The 9769-nt window shown below is 28.4% G+C and overlaps 1 long non-coding RNA gene across 1 annotated transcript; it reads left to right on the top strand.

Moving 5' to 3' along the window:
• Positions 1–375: 375 nt before the first annotated feature.
• On the top strand, positions 376–3428 carry LOC108465578 (uncharacterized). The gene is made up of 4 exons (XR_008270965.1): positions 376–963; positions 1188–1268; positions 1664–2166; positions 2960–3428. It is a non-coding gene; the product is annotated as an uncharacterized LOC108465578 (long non-coding RNA).
• Positions 3429–9769: the final 6341 nt, after the last annotated feature.

The raw sequence follows: 9769 nt of genomic DNA, 5'->3' as shown, positions 1-9769 counted from the left end.
CTTATTTTACATTTAAATAAAGAAGTCACGGAAGAAAGTTTTAAAAACATTTAAAATTGTACTAGATTATGTCGGTAAAATTTTAAATTATATAATAAATATATTTACAAAATACTTATATAAATAATAAATTACATTTTGTTTGAAATGATTAAGTATAAATGTTATAAAGATTTGACTTTAAATTCTATCTTGTGTATATTTTTTATATAAAAATATAAAAAGATAAAAATATTATTAAAATAATATAATTTATTTTATAAATAAGAATATATTTATTATTACTTAAATAAATTAATACTGGATTAACTCGTGATACTAATTCAATCAAATGCTTAATATTTAATATAAGGCTTCGTTTGGTAACCTATAAAAGCTTTTCCGTAAAACGTAAAAGCTTTTCAGGCTTTTCTAACGTTTGGATGGCTGAAAATAATTTCCTACCGTAAAATATTTTACAGAACACGGGAAAATCAAGTTTTTTTTAAGAAAATGTCTTACCGTTTTGAATTCGATAAGACATTTTCCGAAAAATGACGTTTCTTCTCCCCTTTCCCCTTCCCCTTGGGTTGCAAATCAGTGCCATTGACAATAGTTTGGTCAAGGACCTTTTCCAGTTCCTCCTTCAACCAGGTAAGGCTCCTTCTCCTTCTTCCGTTTTTCATTCCTTTTCCTTCATCCGTTCTTCATCTTCTCTTCCAGGTAAAAGTCAGTCGTATATCTTTTTTTGTTTTTTCAGTCATAACAATTTCCCTTTCATTGTTTCTTATTTTCAAGTACCTTTCTTCATACAAGAATCCTGAGGTAAGTTTTTGTGTTTTTATTTTTTTCTAATTGAAATTTTCATTTTTTTCCTTATTTGGTTTTGCATTTTTTTTAAAAAAATTTGTGTTCTTGGATTGACGGGAGCAAAAGTTCTTGATCGGAGTTGTTCTTATGGTTCCTTGCTATTCTGTAGAATAGGTGAGTTTATTTGTATTAGTTGAATGTAAGCATTTGAATCTTATAGTTTTATCAACCTAATCATCTAACAGCAGTGCCTCCGAAGTCTGATGGCTGATGTGCTTAAATATTCTGTTTTCCAGCCCTTTACACCCCAATCATAAAATTGATGGAAATAAATGAACTAAAGAAATTGGGAGGAATATATTTGTCCATTTAATTTTATTTGAACTCTTTTGATATAGGATTTGGCATTTGATCTGTCCCTTTCTGCTCTTTTGGGAGATAACATCTACAACTTTAGAGAACTCCTTGCTCATCCAATTGTAAGCATATATTTATAAGTTTCTTAAATTCACTATATATTGCAGCTGGTCCAATTATTATAGAGATGATCAATGCAGTCTTGATTAAGAAATTGTGCTTTTAATTGCACAAAGATAATGTTCATAGGCCTCGTTTATGATACTCATGTTAATGTATGTGGAGGTTTAATGACTGAAAAGTACCTGCTATTAAGAGCCTCTTTTCGTTTTGCATTTCTTTTCATGCTATTGCAATTACATGAATACATTCTTATTTTTCATTGTGTTGGATTGATTTAAAAGGGAGTTTGTGTGTTGTAGTTTTTTTCTTTTTCTTTTTTTCCGTTCTGAATTTATTTGCCTTGATGTTTTTATTTTGTTATGTTTGAGAAGATGACTATTGGCATCATTTACAGATTGTGTCTTTTAGGGACCAAGGTGGAGTGGCTTTATTATATCCTCCAATCCTTCAACTCTGGGAATTTTGTTCGCTATGAAGAATTGTATGGGTAATGATACAGTTTTGTTCTTCAAGAAAATCCCCTCAAATGAAAGAAAATCTCTTGTTAAACGTAAACCCCATATCAAATTCTTCACTCCAATTCCTTTCTTTCCATTGTAAGAAAAAGCCCAAATATCATTTTTGAAAGCACCATCTTCTCTTCCCTTTTCTTCAAGATCCTCTTCTTCTTCTTTCGTCCCCTTTCGTTCCTCCACTTCTTATACTAGTTCAACTACGAAGGAGTTCAATTTGGAGTCCAATGGATTGCCCCAAACCTCAAAATCTAATCTTGATGGAGAATCCAATGAGAATTACAATGTGGGGATTGGTCATCCAATCGTCCCAAATTTTATTCCAACTCAAAAGATGAGTTTGAGTGATCAAGCCTTCTATCTGTTCACTTTTATTCCTTGTACGGTATGGTTTTAAGGCTTTTCAGGTTATTGTGTGCTATATATGTGTGTATGTGGAATTTTTATGCTATATATGTGCGTATATGTATGAGAGAATATTTGATTGATAGTCTCATTACTTGGAAGATGTGCTAAATATGTTCTGTAAACGGATTGTTCTTTAATGTTTTGAGATTATTTAGTGCTTATTTTGAGGTTGTTTAAGGGTAGCTCTTGGTTTTGGGCATGTTTTATGTGAGTGCTTCTTATTGCTTAATGGATATTTTCAAAATTTGATAAGCATCTCTTGTTTGCATGTAGCTTATATATATATATATATATATATATGAAATTGATGTTTGATAATGTTGGAATAGTAACTTGGTAATAGTATGTCGTTCCCACTATTCAATTTTTTCTTTAGAGCTCTTCAAGTACACATAAAAACTTAGAAAAAATTGAACTTACTCGTGTTAGAAACATATTCGTATCCTACACTCATGTTCGAGTCTTAGTAACATAGGATAGTTTATACTTTTCTCATGTATCATTTCTTTTTGCATTTGTTGATTATAGTTTCATTATTATAATCAGTTTTTGGCAGTTTGTTGGATGCATATGGTATTTGAACAATTTGTTGGATAATTTTTATTTTTTGCAATTTTCTTTGGCTTGTTATTGCAAATCAGATAGATTCTTTCTATAGGTAGATAGTCGTAGAAATTCAAGTGTTGTGCATTGGTATTAAATACTATGTTTGGTGTTTCAATTTTCTATATTTTCGGACTGGTTGACACCAATCACTTGGATAAATGCAGGCTTCTTTGGCGTTTACAAGTCTGGTCATTGCAGCTGTTGGATAATAGGATGGGCAAAGTACATAACGCTTAGTTATCAATTGAGGCTGAAACACCTGATCTCGTTGCATCATGAATTTTTTTCTCCAGTTCCTTTCTGCCATTGTAACAATTTTGTTATTTGAAAAGGACAAGAAGAAGGGAAAGTGAAATGATGAGCAATGAGGATAGAGATAAGCGTTAGTCATTTACAGGTAGAGCCATCTTAGTATGATTCCTTTAATAGGTATTGCTTGATCCTTAAATCTTTGTTTTGAAACGAGTGGCTCATGTACTAAACTTTTCACTTTTTGGCATTTGTTGGATCTAAAATGGCACTGGAATGCCTGAGGATACGGTTAAAACTGCAAACATCATTCTTATCATTCATTTTGTATTGGGATTTTTCATTAGATACAATCATATATCATTAACTTTTATGTGGATGAAAGTGCATTTTCATTTCAGATTAGATATTTTTCTGCATGATCTATATATTGTTTGGCTTCAATACGTTACTAGACAAGCTGTTGTGTAACGACCCAAAATCTGTGGACATCGAAAAAGTACATTATCGGGCCTTCGTCTTAGTAAACCGAGTCCGTAAATATTTATTAAGAATATTTTTGAGTCTAGTTGTGTGTCTAAATATGCTTTAATTAAGTGAATTTAGCTTAATTTAAAGTAATTAGGAAAAAGGATTAAATTGAATAAAGAATGAAAGTCTAATTATAGCTTAAAAGAAAGTAAAAGGGCTAAAATGGAAATTAAGGCATTTAGCATAAGTTGAGGCAGCAAACATGTTAAAATCTAAAATATTTTTAGATTTTAATTATGTAAATATATATATAATTTAATTATAAAATATATTATTAAATTAATTAATTATAAATATCATATTATGAATTGAATTAAATTAAAGTCAAGTGTATGATGATAAAATATATATATATAATAATAGTATGCATACATTGGTAATATTTATTTAATTACTTTTTATTTAAGTAAATAGATATTTATTATTTATCATTATTATTATTCTATCAAATTATAATTTATATTATTAAATTATGATTATTATTATTAAAATAAATTAAAACAAAGACAAATGTATGGTGATTAAATTATACAAGTGTAATGCATATATTTATACATTTGTAATATATTTATTTAATTACTTTTTATTTAAGTAAAAGATTTTATTATATTAAAATATTAATTTATATAAAATAAATAAAATAAAGACAATTGGATAGTCATGATAATAGGTAAGTGTAAAATATATGTGTGTCCAATTGTAATATATATATTTGTTATTAAATAAGATATTTATAATAATTATTATTATTATTATTAAGTTAATAAAATAAAAGAATAAAAGAAATGAAATAAAATAAAGAAACAAAAAAAGTAAAGAGAAACAGAGGCCATTTTGAAAAGAGCAGGAAAGAAAAAGGAAAGAAAAAAGAAAGGGAAAATTTAGGTTTTAAAGCTTGAAGTTTAATTGGTAAGTTTAATTAAGTCATTTTCTTATAAATTTGATGTTTTTGGAATCCTAGAGTGAAATACTTTTGGATTTAAGTTGAAATTTTGAAAGTTAATAGATTTTTTAGTAGGGTTTATGTTGAACAAATGATGGAATTGGGGGTTTATTTGATAGAAATTTTGATTGGAATTGAATAAAAGATTGAATTGTAAACTAAGCTATAAGTTTTGACTTTTAGGGGTTAAATTGAAATAAATTCGAAATTATGAAAATATGATAAAAATTAAATAGTTAAATGTGAGTTTGGCAAGAAATTGAGTAGCAAAAAGTATGAATTGAGAAAGAAAAATATATAGGTTTAGTTAGGATTCAATTTGAAATAAAAGTAAAAGTTAGATAAAAATTTTAGCAATTAAATTGTATTGTGTTAATGATTGTGAAATTATTTTAATTGTTTGTAACTAATATCGAGCCTGAAGCATCGGCCCAAAAAGGAAAAGAAAAGATCGTCGAAGATTAAATCCGAAGAGAATTCTGGTTTGTATCACTATAACTCAAGCTTTATAATTAATATGTGTTTAATTTAATATGTATGTGTGGTAAGTATTTTAAGGTAATTAAGTATTTAATGAATTGATAAAATTTGTGATTGGGTATTAAAATTGAGATTGATACTGAACTGAATTATGGGATACTGAATATTGTTTTGAATACCGAATTGAACTATAAAATTACTCAATATTGTTATGTATATTGCATTGAACTGTAAAATTTCTGATGAAACGAATTACTGTATTACTGTGAAAAAAATTGATCGAAATAATAAATTATAATTAATATTGAATCGAAATGAAAATTGTATTGAAAAATTATTTGAATACCCTATTAACTAGTCAGACTAGTCGGATATAGTTGGCATGCCATAGGATATGGAAGAGTACGGGTTTTTTGAAACTTCTTGATCGAGCACTTATATGCCGACTCATCGTTATTGTTATCGTTATCATTACCGATTCGACACTTTGTGTGTCGAATCTCATTATCATTACTATTACAGATTCAGCACTTTATGTGTTGAATATCGCTATCTTATCAGTATCGCTACGTTATTAATTCTTTGTTTAGGTACTGTACCGTTAAGGCACAATGTGTCGTCTTTGATGCATTGGTTGGAATTCATATATTACGAGTCTGAGTCAAGTTAATAGGGACAAATGAAATAAATTTCTGATAAAACTAAATTTGAATGATATGGCATATGTGAAAGGTGAGAATTGAAATAAAGAAATAAGAATGGTATATATATAATCAAATGATAACATAAAAAGATTGAATTGTTCATTAAGTGATGATAATTGTAATGTAAAAGTATGTGTGTGATTTAATGTATTTAATTATAAATTGAATTATAGTGATACCACTGAGTATATGTATACTCAGCGTACGGTTGTTTCCATGCGCAGGTTGTAGAAGTCAAGTACTGAACTAGCATTCAAAGCCAGACCCAACTTCAGCAAACTTTTAGTGATGTATATTTTCTTTTGGTAATGTGGCATGTACATAGGATGTGTATAAAGGTTGTTATGTTTTGAATATAAATGGTTAAAAATGTTAGTATTACAAGTCTAAGAATGATAATAAAAGAAGTTTATCCATTTTAATTTAATTAGTATATTGATAAATTTAAATTGATATTATATGGATTGAGTTTGATTAGAAGGTATTTGAATAGAAAATGAGTATGTGAAATGAGTTGGTTGAATTGGTTATATTTGAAATGGATACGGTTTTAATTGCAGGGGTTTTATGTAAAAATAAACAGAAATGCTGTCGAAATTTATAAAAAAAAAATTTTGGAGTATTGAACGAGTCACGTTTCACTTTTAATACATATTTTAAACTTCGAGAGTTCATTATAGGGACTTAGTTATTAAATTATACTATGAATGCTATTTTATTTGTGAATTATTAATAAGTTGTCTGATATGTCCGGTAATGCCTATAACCCTATTCCAACAACGGTTCGGGGTTAGGGGGGGTTACATGTTGCTACTTGGCTATTTAACTACAAATATGTTGATTAGTTTTTACCATTTACATTTGATGTGAATGAATCTTACAGGATGATTGCCAATCTTGAACAATTAAACCATGTAATTGATATATTTAATTTGATTTATTTATTTATAAATAAATCATTGCAATATATGTAAAAAAATTTAAAATATAAGTTTATTAATATATATATAAATTCATTAATATATGTAAAAACAGTTTTTTCGGAAAATAATTTCAAGAAATTTGTCAAACAACAGAAAATATTTTACACAGATTCATCCAAACACCAGAAAAGTAAATCATTTTTCAGAAATCATTTTCCGGAAAACATTTTGCTAGCAAACAAACGAAGCTTAAATATAGATATATACATTCATGTAAATTTAAAATATTTATATATAAATAAGGTTTATGTGTTTTATCATATTAATCATGTAAATGTAATCACAACAAAAATATCAAATGTGTCAAGGTCTTAAAATATTATATATATATATATATTAAGCATATCATGTTAATACCCTATGTTACTATGATATTTATGTAAATGCATGCATGTGTTTTTACATTTGCATCTAGTGCTCATTTCTTTATAGATTTCTTAAACGACAAGCTCCACCAGGTGCTTAAAAAACATGTTTATTTATAATTTCATGACCATCTTAAGTTTTAAAGTTTGACCTAAATGGTAGACGGTGGGTGTTTACGCGCAACTCTACCTATAGAATATGTAGTATTAAGATTTCCTTGAAAGCCCAACAATATTTAATAATAAAAAGAATTCAAGTTTTGATTTCGTCAGAAGTAACAACACTGTATTTTTTTTTCTAATCTATTATTAAAAGTAAGATAAAATAACTCTAATTTAAATTCGCATCAAATAAATATTTGATAAAAATTTTAATCATGACAAATTACATTGTACTAGGCCAATTTCAGCCCAATCCCATTTACAATTTAAAACCCCATTTACAAAACACTAAACCCCTTAAAAAAAACCCCTAACCCAATAAGCCCACTAAGCCTAAACAACTAAACCCGAAGCCCAACTACCCCAGCCCAATAATCCCACTCAGCACTCAGAAACCCTAATCCCATTTGCGCCGCACGCCCCTCTGACACTAGCCCATGCCCTGGCGCCCCAGCTCCCCATGCCACCATGTCGGCCACCACGCACTCCACAGCACCGGCCATACCCTGCAAAAACAACAGACAAGCAATAGGTAGCAAAAAATAATAATAAAAGTGTAACAAAATAGGCTATAAAAAGCCGAATGAAACACTGTAAAAGGGTTCCAAAAAATTCAATCAAAGAGAAAAAAACCTTCGATTTTTAGCAAATACTACATTCATCAGCATTTAAATACCATAACATCATCAAATCAGAGGTTGAAGAAACAAAAAACCCTAAGGTGATTTTTTTTTCTCTTTTATTTCAAGTCGGTTTTAAGTTTTAACCTATTTTATAAAACATAAAATATAAATAAATAAATAAATAACGCAAAAAAAAAAAAAATTTACCTTTCCGCCACACTTGACGCGGTGGTTTGCTGGCAACGTCGACGGGTTCGGTGGCCGTCCGGCGACCGGCCGATGATCGACCGTGGCCGAGCCCTCTCCTCCCTCTCCTTTCTCCCTCTCCTTTTCTCTTTTTTTTTTTCTTTCCCACCTCACAAATGTTTTTTTGATTTTTAGGCTATTTATAGCCCGGTGAAAGCAATCTGCTTTTGGTACCAGATTTGAATAAAAACGCGCCGCTTTTGAGGCGGGCCGACCCGATCCGACCCGCTCCGGACAAGGATCCGCGTGTTTTTATAGAGGGTTATTTGCTAATCAGTCCTTCCGCATTTTTATGTTTTAAATCGACTTATAATTTTTTGCAAATTGACCTATTAACTGTTAAGCCGCAATTTGGTTCCCTTGATGCGCACCGCTTTAAAGGCGTTGGAAAATTTCTCTATTGGTCCCCACTACATGCACGCGTGTTCGAATGAGTCCCTCTCTTTTTTTATTCTAAATTTGCCCCAAAAGTTTGATTATAGTTCATTTAGTCATTTTTCTTACTTTTCTCATTTTTAATGTATTGTATTTATTATTATTATAGATCTTATCATTTATATATATATATATATCTTAATATATATATGTACGTATGTATGTATATATTATTATTGATTTTTACTTTAATGACATTATTACTTTCCTATCATCTTATGATGTAAATATTTCAATATTATATTATATACGTATTTTTATACGTACTATTTATATATGCTTCTAATATTTTACAGTATTTTTATGTAAATGTTTAATATTATATATTTTTCATATATGTTGTATATAAGTCTTTTAATATATATTTTATATATATTTTTAATATTACTAGTTATATTTTTATGTATACCTCTATTATTATATTATATATTTCTAATACTTGTATTTATATATATATGCATGTATGTATTTATGTAATATACTAATGGTCTTCTTTTTCATATTATTATTTCTAATGTATGTATATATTTCTATATTTATAAATTATGCATATACATTTTTAATGTTCTTTATTGTATACTCCTTTACTATTCATACACTTTTATGTATGTGTATATATCTTTTATATTATTAGTTATGTATTCTTTTTACTATTTCATGTATATTATTATACATGTATACTGTATATGTTCATATTAAATATATTATGTATATATATTTCTCACGTCGTTACATACATACTCTTAATACCATTTTTTATATATAATATATTTATTGTTTTCTCGTATCTTATATTATTATTACATTTAATCTTGCATGTATTATTGTTATTTTCTTATATTCTTGTCATACTCGTTGTTCGCTTCCATATATTTCTAGTTCCTTTATTTATTTTTATTTTTATTTCACGTCAATTTGCTTAGCATAAAGACAAAAATCTTATTCTTATTTTTAAATAAGCGAGGCAATGTATCGATGTAACATTAGGCCGTAAGTTTCATCGCTATGTTGGATGAAATTTTTAGGCTCGTGTTAAGACGGCATATCCTTCTCAAAATAAAAAAATTGAAAGTTTTCGTCTTTTGAATTGGATCACGATTGAATATTACTTTGAACTCGCATTTTTGAAAATCAAGACAACACTTGTTTATGAGATGCCAATATTTGGGCGTCGCGAGGTGCTAATACCTTCCTCGCAGAACCGACTCCCGAACCCTAATTTTTCTCTGGCTTTTAACGTAGACCTTAACTCG

Source organism: Gossypium arboreum, chromosome 9, assembly GCF_025698485.1.
Source record: "Gossypium arboreum isolate Shixiya-1 chromosome 9, ASM2569848v2, whole genome shotgun sequence".
NCBI lineage: Eukaryota > Viridiplantae > Streptophyta > Magnoliopsida > Malvales > Malvaceae > Gossypium > Gossypium arboreum.
The sequence above is the reverse complement of the archived record's forward strand: the minus strand, read 5'-3'. Positions and strand labels throughout refer to the sequence as shown.